Raw genomic sequence first — 22,078 nt, forward strand, 5'->3', positions numbered from 1 at the left:
TCGAACCTGGGACCCTGGAGCTGTGAAGCCATTGTGCTATCCACAATGCTACCGTGCTGCCCAAATGGGGTCTGATCAAGGCCTTACATAGCCTCAGAAGTACATCCCTGGTCTTGTATTCAAGCCCTCTCGACATGAATACATTACATTTGCCTTCCTAACTGCCGACTGAACCTGCACATTAACCATTTGCTTTTACATTTTTTTAAATTTAGAGTACCCAATTCATTTTTTCCAATTAAGGGGAAATTTAGTGTGGCCAATCCACCTACCCTGCACATCTTTGGGATGTGGGGACAAAACCCACACAAACACAGGGAGATGTGCAAACTCCACACAGTCAGTGACCCAGAGCCGGGATCGAAACTGGGACCTCAGCGCCGTGAGGCTGCAGTGTACCTGCACGTTAACCTGAAGAGAATCTTGAGCAAGGTCTCCCAAGTCCCTTTGAGCTTGTGATTTCCTCAGCATTTTCCCATTTAGAAAATAGTCTATGCCCCCATTTATCCTTCTAAAGTGCATAACCTCACACTTTTCCATATTGTATTCCACCTGCCATTTCTTTGCCCACTCTCCTAGCCTTGCTCAGCATTGCTTCTTTTTCTAATCACTTTAAGTGATTGCCCTGTTTATAATCTTGCCCTAAATATGACTTGGTCTTAACGTGGTCTGTTTTAAAGTGGTCAAGTGCCTTTCCATGTGAGAACTGTTCAAGAAACTTATTAGAATTATTTGTAGCTAGGGCAGCACGTGGAGCAGTGGTTAGCTGTGGGACGACAGCGCTGAGGACCCGGGTTTGAAATCCCGGCCCTGGGTCACTGTCCGTGTGGAGTTTGCATATTCTCCCCGTGTCTGCGTGGGTTTCACCCCCACAACCCAAAGATGTGCAGGTTAGGTGGATTGGCCAGGTTAAATTGCCCCTGAATTCGAAAAAAAATAATAATAATTGGGTACTCAGAATTTATGTTTTAAAAAAAGGATTATTTGTAGCTTCCCCACCAATCAGTTTTTTCCTAAAACGCTGGCTTTGAAAGTAGACCAAGGCAGGCCAGCAGCACAGTTCGATTCCCGTACCAGCCTCCCCGAACAGGCGCCGGAATGTGGCGACTAGGGGCTTTTCACCGCAACTTCATTTGAAGCCTACTTGTGACAATAAGCGATTTTCATTTCATTTCATTTCAAGTGACTTTATTTTCATCGTGAGTTAACTGAAGTGTGTTCCTAACCTCTCATTATCTAAATTTCCATTCACCATTTTTCTGCCCGCCTAACCCAGTCCATAGCTTTCTCCCTCATTGTCTAAAACACATCAGCAACTTTTGTATAATCCTGGTACATACATTTCAGTCTAAATCATTGATATATACCGGAAAACTGGAGCCCCACTGGAAACAGATGTCCAGGCATCATTCAGTCCTGGATGTGACTAACAGCAGCAACAACAGCTGAATCCAAACCCTGCTGTTGCCTGTGAACTTGCTGATGTCTGTGCAGGTTGTTTGACTGAGTGAATCTCCTCCCACACACGGAGCAGTTAAACAGCCTCTCCCCAGTACCGCTCCGACGTGTCGGCCACACGGTAACACAGTGGTTGGCACTGTTGCTTCAAAGCTCCAGGGTCCCAGAATTCCCGCTTGGCTCACTGTCTGTGCGGAGTTTGCACGTTCTCCCCATGTCTGCGTGGGTTTCCTCCAGGTCCTCCAGTTTCCTCCCAGAAGTCCAAAAATGTGTAGATTAGGTGGATTGGCCATGATAAATTGCCCTGAGTGTCCAAAAAGGTGAGGTGGGGTTATGGGTTAGGTTGGAGGTATGGCTTAAGTGAGGTGCTCTTTCCAAGGGCCGGTGCACTCGATGGGCCGAATGCCCTCCTTCTGCACTGTAAATTCTATGATTGTGTTTCAGTGTGAACTCGCTGGTGTTTCCATAGATTCGGTTTACCTTTAAATCTCTTTTCAGTCAGAATATTTAAAAGGTTTCTGATCAATGTGAACAAGTTGGTGTGAAGTCAGATAGGATGACTGAGTAAATTTCTTGTCACACATGTGAACTCGCTGGTGTTGCAGAAGCTGGGATGAACATGTGAATCCCTTCTCACACACGGAGCAGGTGAATGGCCTCTCCCCAGTGTGAGTGCGTTGATGTGACAGTAAATTATTTTTATTTTTAAAGCTCTTCTCACACACAAAGCAGGTGAATGGCCTCTCCCCAGAGTGAGTGCGTTGATGTGACAGTAAATTCTTTTTACTTTTAAAGCTCTTCTCACAGTCAGCACATTTAAAAGGTTTCTGATCAGTATGAACAAGTTGGTGTCTCAGGAGGATTGATGACTGAGTGAATCCCTTTCCACACACGGAACAGGTGAATGGCCTCTCCCCAGTGTGAGTGCGTTGGTGTACCAGTAAATTCTTTTTACTTTTAAAGCTCATCTCACAGTCAGCACATTTGTAGCGTCTCTGATCAGTATGAAAAAGTTGGTGTCTCAGGAGGATTGATGACTGAGTGAATCCCTTCCCACACACGGAGCAGCTGAATGGCCTCTCCCAAGTGTGAGTGCGTTGGTGTGTCAGTAAATCCATTCTGCGTTTAAAGCTCTTCTCACAGTCAGCACATTTAAACGGTCTCTGGTCAGAGTGGACCCGATGGTGAGCCCGGAGGTTTGACAAATCATTAAATCCCTTCCCACATTCCAAACAGGTGAATGGCCTCTCCCCAGTGTGAGTGCGTTGATGTAACAGTAAATCCTTTCTGCTTTTAAAGCTCTTTTCACAGTCAGCACATTTAAAAGGTTTCTCATCAGTATGAACAAGTTGATGTCTCAGGAGTTCAGTTGACAGAATGAATCCCTTCCCACACACGAAGCAGGTGAATGGCCTCTCCCCAGTGTGAGTGCGTTGATGTGTCAGTAAATTATATCTGCTTTTAAAACTCTTCTTACAGTGATCACATTTAAATGGTCTCTGATCAGTATGAACAAGTTGGTGTGTCAGGAGGTGTGATGACCGAGTGAATCCCTTCCCACACACGGAGCAGGTGAACGGCCTTTCCCCAGTATGAATACGTCGATGAGTTTCCATTTCAGACGGGTAATTGAATCCCATCCCACAGTCCCCACATTTCCACGGTTTCTCCATGGTTATCGACAAGTTGTCAGGTGTAGGTAGGATGCAGATTTGAGGTCACTATCAGATCAGCCGTGATGTTATTAAATGGTAGAACAGGCTCACGGGGCTGAATGTCCTATTGCTGCTTCTTGATTCCTTTGGGGCGAATGTCCTTATGTCTCTCCAACTTGGATCATCAGTTGAAGCCTGAGTACGGTGTCTCCCTGATGTAAATGCTGCAATTTAATTTCATGCTTTGTGATTGGTTAAAGCTCAGTTCCAGCTAACTGGAAAATTACTTAGATGTCTGTGTCTCAGTGCTTTTCCAATCACAGTGATTTTTGACATTTTTTCTGAAAGACAAAACAGACGAACATTTCTCCTTCCACGTTGAAAGGCCGGTCCTGATGAATCAAGTGACTCTGTCAGATCTCGACATGATGTTTGCATCTGCAAATATTCTGTAAAAGGAGATTACATTGAAATACTGTCAATATATATGACACAAACATGCCATTCTGTACCGATACTGCTGTCAATACTCGGCACACATCTCCGACTGTCACACCTATCAAATCTCAGCCCTTCAGCTGGTTTTTGATTCAATTTTCTCTCGTGCTTGTCCCGTTTCCTTTTGAAAACATGTCAGCACTTTCCTCAACTCCTTTCCATGGTAATGAGTTGCACATTCTGAACCTGTGATAAATAAATTTGTCTGTATTGCCCCCTTGGATTTATTTGTAACTATCTTGTATTTATGACGTGTTGTTTATTGATGGTCACTCTCTCACATCGCCCCTCTCCAAACTACTGATAATTTAAAAGATTTATAGCAGGTCACTGCTTCATTTATTGTTGTCGATAGAAAAAGGGCTCCACTCCATTTAATCTTTCCTGAGAGCTGTAATCGTTCATGTTACAAAAGTCATAACTGTTGATGCAGGATAGAATTCGCAAAGAGACAAACCTTTCTGTTGGGTTCAGTTTGTTGTGTGCAAAGTCTCCAATTCTAATCCCCTGTAAAAGGAGTTTACAAAAGCCATCACTGTCAGTCCAGGATAGAAATTCTGAACAGGCAATTCTAGTTTCTCTGGAACATTTTTTCCTCTCTTGTTCCCCCAAAGCTGTAAATCTCCACCCCACACACTCTCCCTACTCCCTGGGCTGAAATCCAAACCCATCTCACCATCTGCACCATTTATTTCCTTCACTCCCAGTTTTCTCCCTCCCACTCCTCTGCCTGGGTTCAGTTCTCCAGTTCCTGTCTGCAGACTGACAATAAAATCAATGGGTCTTATTGGGGGTTTGGGGCCTCCAGCGGGTGTTTGTGAATCCTCCCCGCCCACCTGCCAGGGTTTCCTTCCTTGGCAGAGATCAGAGTCCTCATTGATTTGAGTGCAAAGTGTCAGCTTTTATTTATTATCCCCCCTCCCCCATCCTCTGTTGTGAACCACCCTCCAGTGTGTGAAGCAGGATGGTGCCCGTTAACCTGGGCCTGTTCCCGGGAGGGAGGGAGAAGCTCCGCAGCTGCAGCAGGGTAGCATGGTGGTTAGCATAAATGCTTCAAAGCTCCAGGGTCCCAGGTTCGATTCCCGGCTGGGTCACTGTCTGTGTGGAGTCTGCACGTCCTCCCCCTGTGTGCGTGGGTTTCCTCCGGGTGCTCCGGTTTCCTCCCACAGTCCAAAGATGTGCGGGTTAGGTGGATTGGCCATGCTAAATTGCCCGTAGTGTCCTAATAAAAAGTAAGGTTAAGGGGGGGTTGTTGGGTTACGGGTATAGTGTGGATACGTGGGTTTGAGTAGGGTGATCATGGCTCGGCACAACATTGAGGGCCGAAGGGCCTGTTCTGTGCTGTACTGTTCTATGTTCTAAACCAGGGAGCTGACAATGATGGTGAAGGGTTTGCTCCAGCTCACAATGCCCGAGGGCTGATTGACGGCGGGTTCGGGCCAATAGGAAGAGGGGGCGGGGCTGGAGGACCAAACAAGAGCGACTGGTCCTCCAGGCAATCAGAGTGAATAGGAGGCGGAGCAAAGCCGGGGCTCTCGCTCCCTCCGCATGCGCCCGGGCCTGTCTCGGAGAAAAGCCCGAGCAGCTTTCGCCGGTTCAGCTCCTGTATCCTCTCTTCGTATTCGGGGCTTCGGTCTGCACGGAATGTCTGTGAAGCCTTTCGACCCATCCGCCGGCTCCATCCCTCCCTCATGACTTACCAAACCGAATTTGACCGGCTCACAATTTCCACCCAACCGCCTGAATCCTGAGTTGTCATAGGTACTGCGCATGCTCAGGCCTCACGTGGGAGACCGGGGCTGAGCCCCGCCCCTCATTCACTCCGATTGATTGGAAGACTGGCTGCAACCACTCGGTCCTCCAGGCCCACCCCTCTCTTCCTATTGGACCAGAGCTGCCGTCAATCACTCTCTGGCATTGTGAGCTGGAGCATGCGCAGTGCCTATGCTGGACTCGGCTTGGAGGGTTCACTGAAACCCGGTGGAGGTTCCAAACCTATACAAAGTTTCCGGGTTCGGGTTTGCATCGAGCGGTCTGCTCCCGGTGACAGGCCTGAGTTAACGGCCGCCGTCTTTATAGAGGCTGCAAACCCGCAGGAGGCAAAACATCAGAGATAGAGTTTGTTGTGAAACCAATGGGATATTGTAAAACAGGAGGTCAGCGTTAAAGTCAACAACAACAACTTCTATTTATATAACACCTTTAACATCATAAATCATCCCAGTCAACTTCACAGGAACATTGTAAAACAAAGTGAGACACCCAGACACAAAAGAAGATATTAGGACAGGTGACCAAAAACTTGGTCAAAGAGGTGACTTTTAGAGTCTGAAAGGAGGTAAGTGAGGTGGAGACGGGGAGGTTTAGGGAGGGAATTCAGTGCTTGGGGCCGAGGGAATTTAGAACCATGGTGGAGTAATTAGAATCGGGGGTGTGCAAGAGTCCAGGATCAGAGCTGTACAGATATCTCAGGGGGTTGTGGAGCTGGAGGAGATGACAGACACAGGGAGAGATGAGGTCATGGAGCCATTTGAAAATGAGAGTGAGAATTGACTGGGAGAGAATGCAAGTCTCGGAGCACAGAGATCATAGGGGAAAGGAACTTGCTGTGAATTAAGACATGGGTAGCAGCCTTTTGGATGGCTTTAAGTTTACAGAGGTAGAATGTGGGAGAGCAGCCAGGTGTGTAATGGAATTGTCAAATCGGGAGGTGACGAAAGCATGACTGAGGTTTCAGCCCCAGGCGCACAGACACAGGAGAGAGGCCGGATAATGTAACGTGGGTGGAAACGGGCAGTCTCTGTGATAGCACAGGCATGAGTCCAAATATGTGCAGGTTAGGTGGATTGGCCATGTTAAATTGCCGTAGTGTCCAAAAAGGTTAGGTGGGGTTACTGGGTTATGGGGATAGGATGGAGGTGGGGCTTAGGTAGGCAGCCTTCAGGACGTTCGGCAACGCAGTATCGCCAAGCAGAAACTGATAGCCAAGTTCCGCACGCATGGGTACAGCCTCAACCGGGACCTTGGATTCATGTTGCATTACATTCACCCCCCACCATCTGGCCTGGGCTTGTGAAATCCTACCAACTGTGCTGGCTTGAGACATTTCACATCTCTTTAACCTGTGATTATCCCTCTCTCCAGTTGCAATGTTTGGAACTGTAAAGATTTAATTACCTGCAGACACGCACTCAAAGTATCATCTTGCATCATTGAATTTCTCTATATATGTGGTTGTGGAACCCACCTCTTCATTCACCTGTGGAAGGAGCTGCGCTCCGAATGCTAATGATTCGACACAAACCAATTGGACTTTAACCTGGTGTTGTCAGTCTTCCTACTGTGCCCACCCCAGTCCAATGCTGGCATCTCCACATCCAGACTAGGAAAGCGGAGAACCAGGCTGAAGCTCCAGGGTTCCACACGGCAGATCAACTCAGCAACCCAATTCAAGGGCAATTCAGGGTGGGTGTAAATGAATAATGAAAATGTCAATCTTGTAACTTTTCCACTCATGGAAATGAATGGGGTTTGATAATGTTTCTGTGCAGTATTAAACCGAGGGCCTTTAAGCAAACATGATAATCACTACACTACAGAAACAGGGAACAGCGCTCCGTGCACTGACCGAGAATAGTAAACAGTGCATCCTTATTGCACTGAAGACCCTTCTATTGTGGGAGTACAATTTGACTGAAAATTAGGCAATTGGTGGAGAAATTGATCTGACTTTTGAATCATAAAATGCCACAACACATTAGAAAACCATTCACAACTAACACGTGTGAACTCTGACTGCAATTCCTGCCAGTCTCCATCACAGAGTATTTTGCAGGGTATCATTTGGAACTTTTCGGGTGTCAGGTAATGCATTTGTTTAACTATTGAACAATAAATAACAATGATACAACTTATCTGCCAATTTAGATGAGTAACATCAATAATGTTTCGAATAATAATAATGAGGGACATTTGGTGTGTGAGGAGACGTGATAACCAGTCCACTGAAAAAACAGCTGATTGACAATGAGCCCATTGGAAAATCTGTTGTGCTATCTGTAAAAATGATCAAAGTCAAATAAAAATATAGATTGAACAAGAGCAAATTGATTAGTCTCAATGTCCTTCTCTCTTTCTGTGATCTTGAAGTTTCTCTATTCCAATTATTCTTCCAATTTGCTTTTGAAAAAGGAGTTTCTGCAGAATCCTTGAGAACGTTCCCCTGGACCAATGACCAGAAAATTCAGACATGAAGATGGTGCAGTTTATGATACAAACATTATGTAATCATGCAATTGGTTTCATATTGAATTTACAAAAGTGTATTTTGCTGCTGAAGCATCTTGTCATTATTTCTGAGTTGATAACAGAATCTAATTACATTTGATCTACATCCTATTCACAGAGTCTGTCTATTAGAGAGGGATTTGTAAAGCTTAACAAAGCCCTCTAGACTTTAGAGATCACTTTGCTGAAGTAGTTTACTTTATTAGATTTCAAATGAATTATGAAATGTAGAAATGTCTGCCCAGCAAATATTTCCTCTCATTCAGTAATAACATAATTCTTATATTCCTTCGAAAAACATCAAACAATTTTACTCAGTATTTGTTGCATTACTCAAAACTTGATATTATTTGATATTTATGTCCTCATCTGAAATTGAGACTCTCTGAAATATACAACAAACATGATTGACAAAGAAAATAAAGTCACTGGGTAACATAAGTTCTGTTGAGTTCATTTGAGATTGGCCACGTCAGTTTTTAAACAAATACCTTCACAGGTAGGAGATTAAAGAATGATAAGTTTATTATATTTTACCCTCTTTGTTCTGGGTATGAAACATTCCGCTGCCTTAATCCCGTTCATGTTAATGAAACGAGGGGTGACAGCAAATCCGCACTGAGCCTGAATTTCCTCATCTCCCTGAGTGGCTTTTCCTGTTTCTCTGCCACAAAGCCCGATTTTCAAAAAGGTGTTTTAGTTGAATCTCTGCCATTCCCTCTAATTCAGTTAGAATATAATTTGCCTATGTCTGTATGAACACACATTACCATTAGATATCTTTCAGATGGTGATTAAAAATGTTAATCTGTATCCGGAAATCCATTAAATTCTGTTGTGGACTGAACAAACTGAGAAGATCTGAACTGTATCAAAATGGGATCATCTTTTTCTGATCTTTGCTTCTTCAATATTCACAGAATTCTGTGAAAGAAGTTTGAGGCCGAGGAGGCCAAATATATATCTAATAAATGGGATTCTGATGATATGCAGAAACAAATGCATGTTATCCAAACATCCCTCAAACTAAGCGAGAAGAATTCGACATTCCTGCACAGTTTTGAATGGAGGATCTTTCGCGAGTTAGCTGAACATGTTAACCACTACACCACAGAAACAGGCAGCAGCGGAGCAGCCAATGGACCTATGCTATGTTCAACTGCAGTGTCTTGCTGCAGCTTCTGATGGATAGGCTGAGAGGCCATGTCACTTATTATTCTCCTCCACCTTCCTCACATGTTTATTTCTAGCAACTTATTTTCATTTCTTCCATCAATCTGTTTTTCCTCCACCATTGTCCCCCCCCTCCCCCCTTGGACAATCTGCTCCCTGTTCCTAGTCTTCCTTTCACTCACTGCTAACTTTTATTCTGCCGTTCAGATTCTAATCTCTTAACGCACCACTATCAGCACTGTTCTTAGCCTTTATTACCCCTATTTACATTCTCTTTTTCTTTCTGTCATTTTAGTCATTCACCACCTGTCCCTGGCCCTCTACCCAGCCCCACATCTCCACAAGCTCCCTGCCCTCCCGCCCATTCACTGTCCACCCACAATAGTCTAAATCTGACCCTATTTGCAGTTCTCCAGCTTTGACAAAGAGTCACCCAGACTCAAAACATCAGCTGCCATCTCTCTCCACAGAGGCTGCCAGACCTGCTGAGATTGTCCTGTGTTTTCTGTTTTTGTTTCCGATTGAAGAATCCGCAGTAAGTTGCTTTTATCTCACAATTAGACATGATTTAGACAGTTATTATGTTCATTTGCATCTGTAAGCACATTAAATTCTGTTGTGGTTGAACAAACTGCCAATATCGGAACTGTGTCAAAGCAGGAAATTCTTTATCATCTCACTGCTTCTTGAAAATGCAGCACTTCAGACTTCGCTGAATCAATTTTTGTGGCTGATGTGAGACCAGATCTCCTATTCCTCTCACATACGAGATTCAGGTAATATTCAGGGACAAACGGATGTTGTGGAAAGTTTTCCTCGGACTAAATGAGAAGCATTTAATGCTTCTGCCAGTTTCAAACCGGGGACCTTTCACGTGTTAGGTGACTATGATAACCCCTTCTCTACACAGCTGGCACCCGGGCTTTTCACAGTAACTTCATTGAAGCCTACTCGTGACAATAAGCGATTTTCACTTTCACATGACCCAATGGACTTGTGCAACATGCAACTGCACAGTCTTGCTGCAGCTTTCAATGGGCAGCACATGTGGTTATCACTGTGGCTTCACAGCATCAGGGTCCCAGGTTCGATTACCGGTTTGGGTCACTGTCTGTGCGAAGTCTGCACGTTCTCCCTGTGTCTGCGTGAGTTTCCTCCGGGCGCTCCAGTTTCCTACAAGTCCCGAAAGATGTGCTTGTTCGGTGAATTGGAGATTCTGAATTCTCCCTCGGTGGAACTGAACAGGCGCAGGAGTGTGGCGACTAGGGGATTTTCACAGTAACTTCATTGCAGTGTTAATGTCAGCCCACTTGTGACAATAATAAAGATGATTATTATTATTGTAAATGTCCTCTGCACCCTCTCCAAGAACTTCACACCTTTCTTACAGTGTGAGGCCCATATCTAAGGTTCCATTCCAGAGGGATAGAATTGAAAAGCACGGAGGAAATGTTCAACTTGTTTAGAATTAGGGTTAGACTACACTGGGAGCACTGACAACATTGGTGATCTCCATTTAGAAAAATAAAATAGAGGCACTGGATAAGGTGCAACAAAGATTCATAATAGACAGAACTGAGAGCATTTAACACTCATGATGAGGAGATGCCGACCATCAGGAGCATAGAGACACAGAGATCATTGCTCGGCACAACATCGAGGGCCGAAGGGCCTGTTCTGTGCTGTACTGTTCTATGTTCTAATGTTGGTTAGGCCATATTTGGAATACTGTGTCCCAATTCTGGTCACTGCACTACCAGAAGGACGTGGAGGCTTTGGACAGAGCACAGAAAAGGTTTACCAGGATGTTGCCTGGTCTGGAGGGGATTAGCTATGAGGAGAGATTGAATAAACAGGATTGTTTTCCTGAGAGAGATGGAGGCGGAGGGGTGACCTGATAAAAGTTTATAAAATTATTAGGGGTACAGAGTGAACAGTGCAGAAATGGCAATTACAAGGGGGCACAAATTCAAGGTGAGGGGGAAAAAGGTTCAGTGGAGAATGGAGATGTGTGCGGGAAGAGTATTTTACACAGTGGGTGGTGGTGGCCTGGAATGCACTGCCAAGTGAGGTGGTTGAGGCAGATACGTTAGCGACCTTTAAGACTTATCTGGATAGGCACATGAACAGATGGGGTATAGAAGGATACAGGCGGTTAGTCTAGATAGAACACGTGATCGGGGCAGGCTTAGAGGGCCGAAGGGCCTGTTCCTGTGCTGTATTGTTCTTTGTTCTATACAGGGCCTTGGCGAGGCCGTAGCTGGGATATTGTGTGCAGTTTTGGTCTCCTTATCTGAGGAAGGACGTTCTTGCTCGAGAGGAAGTGCAGCAAAGGTTTACCAGACTGATTCCTGGGATGGTGGGACTGACGTATGAGAGATTGAATCAGTTAGGATTGTATTCGCTGGAGTTCAGAAGAATGAGGGATCTTATCGAAACCTACAATATTCTAACAGGATTTGATTGGGGAGATGCAGGAAAGATTTTCCCGATGGTGGGAGTGTACAGAAACAGAGGTCACAGTCTGAGAATACGGGGGAGACCATTTAGACAGAGATGAGGAAACATTTCTTCACCCAGAGAGTGGTGAACCTGTGGGATTTGTTACCACAGGAAATAGTTGAGGCCAATACCTTGCATGTTTTCAAGAAGCAGATAGATATCGCACTGAAGGCAAAGGGGATCAAAGGAAATGGAGGGGAAAGCGGGATTAGGCTGTGGAGTTGGATGATAAACTATGATCATAATGAATGGCAGAGCAAGTGCAAAGGGCCAAATTATCTCTTCCTGCTCCTATTTTCTATGTAATCCCTTCCCACACTAAGAGCAGGTGAATGGCTTTTCCCCAGTGTGAACTCGCTGGTGTGTCTGCAGACTGGATAACTGTGTGAATCCATTCCCACAGAGGGAGCAGGTGAATGGCTTCTCCCCAGTATGAACTTGCTGATGTCTCTGCAGGATGGATGGATCAATAAATCCCTTCCCACACTGAGGGCAGGTGAACGGCCTCTCCCCGGTGTGAATTCGCTGATGTGTCTGCAGACTGGATAAATCACTGAATCCGTTCCCACACTGAGAGCAGGTGAATGACGTCTCCCCAATGTGAATTCGCTGATGGCTCCGCTGACTGGCTAACCAAGTGAATCCCCTCCCACACTGAGAGCAGGTGAATGGCTTTTCCCCAGTGTGAAGTCACTGGTGTGTCTTCAGGATGGATAACTGTGTGAATCCATTCCCACAGATGGAACAGGTGAATGGTCTCTCCCCAGTGTGAACTCGCTGATGTTTTCGCACGGCGGATGAATCAATGAATCCCTTCCCACACTGAGAGCAGGTGAATGGCCTCTCTCCAGTGTGAACTCGCTGGTGTGTCTTCAGGGTGGATAACTGAGCGAATCCCTTCTCACACTGAGAGCAGATGAATGGCTTCTCCCCAGTGTGACTGCGTCGATGAGACTCCAGCTTTGATGGGGCTCTGAATCCCTTCCCACAGTCCCCACATTTCCATGGTTTCTTCCTGTCTTGGGTCTCCTTGTATCTCTCCAGGTTGGACAGTCAGTGGAAGCCTTGCCTACACACAGAACATGTGCACTGTCTCTCCTCACTGTGAATAGTGTGATGTTTTTTCAGGCTGTGTAACTGGTTGAAGCTATTTCCACAGTCAGTTCATTGGAACTCTCTCACTCGGGTGTGTGTTGTGTGGGTCTCGGTGCTTTTCCGGTCACACTGATGCTTGAAATCTTTAGAAGCTGACAGTTCGGACAAACATTTCTCCTTCTCACAATGGTATTCAGATCAGAAGGAATTGAGTGCGTTTGTCACATCAAGATGTGCAGTTTGAGATTTCTGTCCATAATTCTTCCTCTTCTAATTTCCTTTAAAAACAATTTGCAAAAGTCATCATTGTTAGTACATGATGAAAATTCAGAACAGACAATTCTAGTTCCTATGGAGCATTATTTCTTCTCTTGTTCTCCAAAAGCTGTAAATCTCCATCCCACACACTCTCCCTCCATTCTCACTCTGCTGTATCTAATATTCACCCTCCCAATTCGCCTGAAGGTGCTGGTTCATGTTGATCGACAGATCCAAGCTCAGCTCACTGCTTCCTGACCAGGACACAGATTAGAATAGGAGCAAGAGTTGGCCATTCAGCCCACTGTGTCTGCACAACCATTTAATGAGATCCTTGGCCGATCTACCTCAGCACCATTCTCCCACACGATCCCCATATCCCTCAATATCTTCAATATCTAGAAACCTATCAATATTTGTCTTGAGCATACCTGATGACTGAGGCTCCACATTCCTCTGGGGTAGAGAATTCCAAAGCTTCACCACATCCTCGAGTGAAGAGATCCATCCTCATCTTATCTTTCTCTCTATTTTCCTACCTATTCCCCATAACCCTTAACTCCATTGCCAATAAAACACCTGTCTAACTTGTGCTTCAATATATTCAATGAGCCCCAGATACAACTGGTCCCTGTGGAAGAGAAATCTAAAGACTATCAACCCTTTGAGGGAAGAGATGACTGGAAATCTATAATGTAGCTACAGTCTTATATTACAAGGCGAGAAATAATAATAAATATAATTTATTACAGAACCGCAAATAATATATCTAATCTGTACCATGTAACATATCTCTGTCCATTATTCATTTAATTGCCCTGAAATGTCAGCCATCTCCTGGGGAACCTACACATTTAATGGTGAACATTAGGAAAGAGACCATCCTTTTCGCCAGACAAATAAATATGTCAAGCTGAGGGAAAGACCTGGACCACAAGGGAGAATAATAAATCAGAGGTCTCTCCGATGGCAAGGAAGGGAACACTGGCAGGTGGGCGGGGAGGATTCACAAAAACCCACTGGAGGCCCCAAACCCCCCAATAAGACCCATTGGTTTTATTGTCAGTCTGCAGACAGGAGCTGGAGAACTGAACCCAGGCAGAGGAGAGGGAAGGAGAAAACTGTGAGTGGAGGAAAGAAATGGTGCAGAATGGCAGCATGGTGGTGCAGTAGTTAGCACTACTGCCTCATGGTACCGAGGTCCCAGGTTCGATACCGGCTCTGGGTCACTGTCCGTGTGCAGTTTGCACATTTTCCCCGTGTTTGCGAGGGTTTCTTCCCACAACCTAAAGATGTCAGAGTAGGTGGATTGGCCACGCTAAATTGCCCCTGAATTGGAAAAAATAAAATGCATACTCCAAATTTAAAAAAAAAAGAAACGGTGCAGATGGGTTTGGATTTCAGCCGAGGGAGGAGGGAGAGTGTGTGGGACGGGGATTTACAGCTTTTGGAGAACAAGAGAGGGAAAAATGTTCCAGAGAAAATAGAATTGCCTGTTCAGAATTTCTATCCTGGACTGACAGTGATGACTTTTGTAAACTCCTTTTATAGGGGGTTAGAAGGGGAGCATTTACAGGTGGAAACTCAAATCAAACTTCACAACAAGATTTAACAGAGTCACTCCATCCAACAGGACGCGAATATCATTGACCTGTGAATGTGGAAGAAGGGTTCGATTCCCGGTTTGGGTCACTATCTGTGCGGAGTCTGCACGTTCTCCCCGTGTCTGTGTGGGTTTCCATCGGATGTTCCTGTTTCCTCCCACAAGTCTCAAAAATCGTGCTTGTTTGGTGATTTGAACATTCTGAATTCTCCCTCCGAGGACCCGAACAGGCGCCGGAGTGCAGTGACTAAGGGATTTTCTCAGTAACCATTGCAGTGTTAATGTAAGCCTTTTTGTGACACTAATAAAGTTTATTATTTATTATTCAACTGATCGTCAAACGTGGAGAGGGACAAGGACACCAGCAGCATGTTGAAACCGTGTAAATAGGGGCTGGTTTAGCACAGGGCTAAATAACTGGCTTTTAAAGCAAGACCATGGCAGGCCAGCAGCGCGGGTTCAATTCCGGTACCAGCCTCCCCGAACAGGTGCCAGTATGTGGCGACTAGGGGCTTTTCACAGTAACTTCATTTGAAGCCTGCTTGTGACAATAAGCGATTTTCATTTCATTTTTCATGTGGGGACTGTGAGAAGGGATTCAAGTCCCCATGTGAGCTGGGGTCTCGTCACACGGTGGAAATGGCTGATTCCGTGATGGGGGTTGGTACAGAGACCATTGATTCAACTGGTCACCTGGAACGCAAGGGGATTGGGTGGACCAGTGAAGGTCAAGGGTTGTCACTCACCTAAAGAATCTAAATGCTGGTGTAGTGTTCTTGCAGGAGATTCATTGTGGGTTAGAGATCAGACCAGACTGCGGAAGGTTGAGCCAACTGTTTCATTCGGGCTTTGACACAGGGTTCGAGGTGCTGCAATTCTAATCAATAAACAGTCACTCTTTCAGTCTTCAGTCACTAGCATCATTGCGGACACTAATAGGAGATATGTGGTGGTCAGTGGGTCACTGGCGGGTATATTGGTGGTGCTGGTGAATGGCTAAGCCCCTAACTGGGACAATATGGCATTTGCAAAAAATATTGTTGGGATCCATCCCAGACCTGGATACACATCAATCAATGCTTGGTGGAGACTTCACTTGTGTACTGGATCTGGAAATGGATTGGTCCAAGCCCATTCAACCGCTATAAATACACAATAACGGAGTGGAATCCGGACGGACCATCTGGCATGACCCAGGCACCAGAAACGACAACAGCAAACCCGGAAAAAAGATAAATCAATCTGTTCCCATCAGTAGATTGTAAAAGAACTATGGGACATAGATTTAAGATTGTGAGTAAGATCTACAGGGAGGATATGAGGAAGAAATTTTACACAGTGAGTGATAATGATATGGAACTCAATGCTTACACACAAAGGTCGATAATCTCCAGGTCCTGATAATCCGAATGGTGCTGTCAGAATTTGATGTGAGGATTGGTTGTGAATTTCCTGCCTCCGAATCCCTTTCTAAGTGCCTGTGAAAGAAGTTTGCAAAGGCATCACTGTCAGTCCAGAAATAAAATTCAGGAAAGAAAAATATTTTTCCAGGTTTGAATTTGCTGTGTGTAAATCCTCCCCTAATAACCCCCTGTAAAAGGAGTTTCCAAAATTAATCACTGTCAGTCCAGGATAGAAATTCACAACATTCTCCCCTCCTGCTCCCTGGTCCAGGATGACAGCTCTGCCCCCCCCCCCCCCCCCCCCCCCACCCCCGCGCCCCCCCCCCGCCCGCTGCACACTGACCCTCTTGTCATCAGCACTCCCCTAATTTGAGGGTGATGTTCACTCAGGGTTGTGAATTTCTACCCGGGGTTTTCATGTGGCTGAACAGAGTCACAGAGCTTTGTGGGGCAGGATGTCCAATGAGACAGTGAAATCGGAGAGCAGGATTGGCTTCCTTTTCTTTCCATCTCTGCCACCGCTTTGCATCATCAATAAGACATTGGGACTCAAAGACTAATACAGTTTGATGGACAAGTTGTCTCCAATCTGAACAATGGGGAACAAGCTCTTCACACTCATTGAAACATCACCCCGACAAAGAGTACAACAGCAACCTATTTATCTTCCCCAATGTGATCGGTGTAATTAGTCTCAAATTTAACCTGGAATGGTCATTAAAAGTTCCCAGTCACTCTGATATCTGAAATCTTTGTCCTCAGACAGAACAGACAAACCATTTTACCTCCCAATGATATTCAGGTCCTGATAAATCGAGTAACTCAGTCAGAGGATGATATGATGTTTGGTTTGAAGTTTCCGTTGGTAAATCCTCCTCTTTCTAAAGGAGTTTCCGAAAAAATTTCACTCTGAGTCCAGGAGAGAATATGTTAATAAATTAAATAACCTCATATTTTAATGTTTAAAATGAGAATGGACGTGAATGTAATGCTGAGAGCGGCAGCAATCTGTGTGGGTGTTCTTGATGCTGTCAGAGTGAGTTCATCCTCACAGGCAGGAAGACTGTTCACAGTGATAACATGAAACTGACGCCTGCTGTTTCATTCTCAGGTAACACAACTTCCTGTTTCTCTGCTGCCAGTTCCAAACCACACATCTCACTTCTGAGCAGAAAATAAATGCAGGGACCACAATCTGGTGGGGCCATCTGTCAGTGCGGCCTATATCTGTCCACAGAGTCAGGGTAGAGTCACACAGATCACATTGTGGTGACATTTACAAATGAGCCGGTTATTTCTGTTCAGAGTCTCCATTCCCGGACAGAACCGGCTGTGTCTGTGAATCAGTCACTGAGTTCCCTCTGCTCTCTGTAGCTGGGAACTGATAACCTGCTCCCTTATATTGTACATCATTCTTTCTGTGTTACTTGTTTCCTCTATTTCTCAGCTTTTATCTCTCGCCACCTCGTCTTTCTTTTTTTTAAAATCTCTCAGTCTCTCCTTTCCTCTGTATCTCTCTCAATCTCTGTCTGTTCCTAATCAATTGAGGTGTTCAAATCATACAGTGTTTGCGATAGATTGAAGAAGGAAAAAGAGGGAGAAAAACAGAAAATGTTGGAAAACTTCACTAGTTCTGGCAGCATCGGTACTGAGAGAAACAGAGTTAACGTTTCGAGTCCCTGTGACTCAGAGCAGGAGAAACCGGGATTGTCCCTCTGAGATCAGGGAAGGTGAAGGGGAGATTTAATAGAGGTGTTTAAAATGAGGAAGGATTTATGATAGTGTCAATGGGGAGAAACTATTTCCCAAGAGCAGGAAGGTTTGTAACCAGAGGACACAGAGATTTAAGAGATTTGACAACAGAATCCAAGGGGATGATGAGAATTATTTTTACACAGTGATGTGATGTGATCTGAAATTCACACTGACAGGCTGCTGGAAGCAGATTTACAGTAACTTTTAAAGTGAGTTACATTTGTAGAGGGTAAATTGGCAGTATTATGGTGAATCAGATGAATTCGACAGTTCGCTGATAGAATCTCTACAGTGCAAAAGGAGGCCGTTCGGCCCATTGCAGATGCACTATACCTAGGCCCAATCCCCCATCCTATCCCTGTAACCTCAGCTAACCAGCACATTTTTGCACACTAAGGGGAAGTTGATCATGGCTCATCCACCTAAGTTGCAAATCTTTGACTGGTGGTAGGAAACCCATGCAGACACTGGGAGAAAGTGCAAACTCCACACAGACAGTCACCCAAGGCTGGAATTGAACCAGGGTCCATGGTGCTGTGAGGTAGCAATGATGCCCTTTGCGACAATCTGAATTTTCCTCTTCTGATGTTTTAACATTTGATCTTTTCAATCACAATGTGTCTCAAAGAGAAGATATATTTCCTGTATAAATCGAGAACCACTAGAATGATTTCAGTTCCTCTAAGGATGCACCTCAGATACCAGAAATCTCTGGACTTCCCCATGTACTCATTGCTCTCACCTTGGGTAGAACAGCTCTGAATCAGGTGGAGTCAGTCACACGTGCCTCTGTCATGATGTTTCCATTCCTATTTTATCTCACATCTCCCAGTGACACTGACTATAACACAGAAACATCAAATTATCATTGCTACCTTGCATCTTGCCCTCCTATTATTGTCTCATGATAATAGTAACAGAGTAATACACACCAGCATTGGAATAACAGGCATTCCCGCCCCAGCCCCCCCCCCCCCCCGAACAGGCGCCGGAATGTGGCGACTCGGAGCTTTTCACTGTAACTTCATTTGAAGCCTGCTTGTGACAATAAGCGATTTTCATTTCAGGCAGGTTATTGTCTAATAATAACAGTGACAGAATTATTATCTGGGACCCTGGATCTGGGAAGCAACAGTGTTACCCACTGTGCTACCATGCTGCCCTAAATTGGCCCAGATAGGGTGATATTTCATAGGGTCGGTGCAGATTCAATGGGCCGAATGGCCCCCTTCTGCACTGTAGGGACTCTTATCATAGATCATAGAATTTACAGTGCAGAAGGAGGCCATTCGGCCCATCGAGTCTGCACCGGCTCCTGGAAAGAGCACCCTACCCAAGGTTAACACCACCACCCTATCCCCTTAACCCAGTAACCCCACCCAACACTAAAGGACACTAAGGGCAATTTATCATGGCCAATCCACCTAACCTGCACATCTTTGGACTGTGGGGGGAAACCGGAGCACCCGGAGGAAACCCACGCACACACGGGGAGGACGTGCAGACTCCGCACAGACAGTGACCCAAGCCGGAATCGAACCTGGGACCCTGGAGCCGTGAAGCGATTGTGCTATCCACAATGCTACCATGCTGCTACATGATTCTACATTCGATCTAATGATATGAAAATGAAAATGAAATTAAATGAAAATCACTTATTATCACGAGTAGGCTTCAATGAAGTTACTGTGAAAAGCCCCTAGTCGCCACATTCCGGCGCCTGTCCGGGGAGGCAGGTACAGAAATCGAACCGTGCTGCTGGCCTGCTTGAAAAGCCAGCGATTTAGCTGAGTAAGCTAAACCAGCCCCTGATATGTTCACTCACACACTACAGTCTGACTTATTACTGGAAAGATACTGTGTTTGTCACTCTCAAAGTGAGTGAATCCTTTTCTGTTTCCCCTCTGGGCCCCATCTCCACTATTATTGTCTGATTGTCCCACTGAGACTCTCACTGTTATTATTGGACAATCAGCCAGTCAGCCTGAGCCTGTGGCCGCTCTTACCGTCACAATGTCCGGGTGATTGACGGCAGCTCCGGACCAATAGGAAGAGGAGGGGCGGGACTGGAGGACCGACCGGGAGCGGCTTTCCACCAACCAATCGGAGTGAATGAGGGGCGGGGCCTGCTGTGGTTGAAGCATGCGCAGTGTGGGTAATGGCGGAGGAGAAAGGCTGTGTCTTCAGATCCGGAATTCGTAAGGGGCGTTTAGCAATATGGAGGGAGCGAGAGATCGCGGGGATGGGCGGAAACGTTGTGTTAAGTTATTGTAAGCTGCAAACCTCGGAAAAGTTACCGGACCCAGTTTGTACCGAGCGGAGCTGCAGCTCCTCATATTCGGCTCGGATTGACGGCCGCCATCTTTATTGGATGTGCTCAGGGCGCATGCGCGTTTCTCATCTTTGTCGAGGTGATGTTTCAATGAGTGGGAGGGGCTTGTTCCCCATTGTTCAGAATGGAGACAACTCGTCCATCAAACTGGATTAGTCTTTGAATCCCAATGTCTTATTGATGATGCAAAGCGGTGGAAGAGATGGAAAGAAAAGGAAGCCAATCATAGTGAATGAAAGAGGGACAAGTGTATTGATTAGAATTACAACACCTCGAGCCCTTTGTCAAAGATCGAGTGAAACACTTGGCTCACCCTTCCGCAGTCTGGTCTGGAATCATAGAATTTACAGTGCAGAAGGAGGCCATTCAGCCCATCGGGTCTCCACCGGCTCTTGGAAAGAGCACCCTATCCCCAAAACACAGTAACCCCACCCAACACTGAGGGCAATTTTGCACACTAAGCGCAATTTAGCTTGGCCTTAACCTCTTCACTGGTCCACCCAAACCCCTTACGTTCCAGGTGACCAGCCCCGAATCAGGGGTCTCCCGCCTCCCCTTCCCCATCACGGAATCAGCCTTAAGGAACTATCCAGTAATTCTTCAAAAAGTACGGGCCAAGGGTCCACAAAGGTGACAGCCACACACACCTATACCCTCAGAGTAAAACAAAAACAGTTTGATAGTCATCAGCTAGCAAACCCATCCAACCACCACCCCCCTCCCATTTCCCATCAGCGCCCGACCGAGGCACACAAATTGAATCCAAACCCAACCTTCCAGGTTCCGACCGAGAAGCTCAGCTTGTCAAACCAGCCAAAACTGGTTCAACCGCTGCACCTTCACCCCCTTTCTCACTCCCATTCACCAGCCTGTCTGGTGAAAATCGTTTCCTGTCGGCGGCATGGTGGTGCAGTGGTTAGCACTGCTGCCTCATGGCACCGAGGACCTAGGTTCGATCCCTGCCCAGGTCACTGTCCATGTGGAGTTTGCACATTCTCCCCGTGTCTGCGTGATCTCACCTCCACAACCCAAAGATGTGCAGGGTAAGTGGATTGGCCATGCTAAATTGCACATTAATTGGAAAAAAAAATTGCTTACTCTAAATTTATTTTTAAAAAGAATTGTCTCTTTCCTAATGTTCTCAATTAAAGGGGTGAGTTCCCCAGGGGATGGCTGACATTTCAAGGGACATTATAATGGACAGAGATATGTCTCGTGTTCCTATATGGAACAGATTTGATATATTATTTGCGGTTCTGTAATAAAGTAAACGTATAATTACTTCTCGTATTGTAATATCAGACTAGCTACATTATAGATTTCCAGTCATCTCTTCCCTCAGAGGGTTGTTAGTCTTTGGATTTCCCTTCCACAGGGACCAGTTGTATCTGGGGGTCATTGAATATATTGAAGCACAAGTTTGACAGATATTTTATTGTCAATGGAGTTAAGGGTTATGGGGAACAGATAGGAAAATAGAGTAAAAGCTGAGAATAAGCGGGATTTCTTCATTTGAGGATGTGGTGAAGCTTCTGAGTTCCCTACCCCAGAGGAATATGGAGCCTCAGTCACCAAGTATGTTCAAGACAAATATTGATAGGTTTCCAGATATTCAAGATATTGACAGATATGGGGATTGTGTGGGAAAATGGTGCTGAGGTAGATCGTCCAAGGGTCTTATTGTCTCGTTGAGCAGACTCGGCGGGCCGAATGGCCTACTTTTGCTCGTATTATAATCTCTGTGTCCTGTTCAGGAAGCAGTGAGCTGACCTTGAATGTGTCAATCAGCATGAATCAGCATCTTCAGGAGAATTGGGAGAGTGAACAGTACATACAGCAGAGTGAGAATGGAGGGAGATGTGTGGGATGGAGATTTACAGCTTTTGGAGAATGAGAGAGGAAGTGGAGTTGTCTGTTCTGCATTACTATCCTGAACTAACAATGAAGACTTTTGTAAATTGTTTTTAAAGGATACTGGAAGAGGAGGAATTATAGACAGAAATCTCAAACATCACGTCTCGATGTGACAAACTCGCTCAATTCCTTCTCATCTGAAAAC

At 45.5% G+C, this 22,078-nt stretch overlaps 1 long non-coding RNA gene across 1 annotated transcript; it reads right to left on the bottom strand.

Annotated features, from left to right (window-relative positions):
- Positions 1–12,676: 12,676 nt before the first annotated feature.
- Positions 12,677–16,832, bottom strand: LOC119960203. Its single transcript, XR_005459336.1, has 3 exons — positions 16,718–16,832; positions 15,901–16,007; positions 12,677–12,946 (listed from the first exon to the last, which is right to left on the bottom strand). It is a non-coding gene; the product is annotated as an uncharacterized LOC119960203 (long non-coding RNA).
- Positions 16,833–22,078: the final 5,246 nt, after the last annotated feature.

This window comes from Scyliorhinus canicula, unplaced genomic scaffold, assembly GCF_902713615.1.
Source record: "Scyliorhinus canicula unplaced genomic scaffold, sScyCan1.1, whole genome shotgun sequence".
In the NCBI taxonomy this organism is placed as follows: domain Eukaryota; kingdom Metazoa; phylum Chordata; class Chondrichthyes; order Carcharhiniformes; family Scyliorhinidae; genus Scyliorhinus; species Scyliorhinus canicula.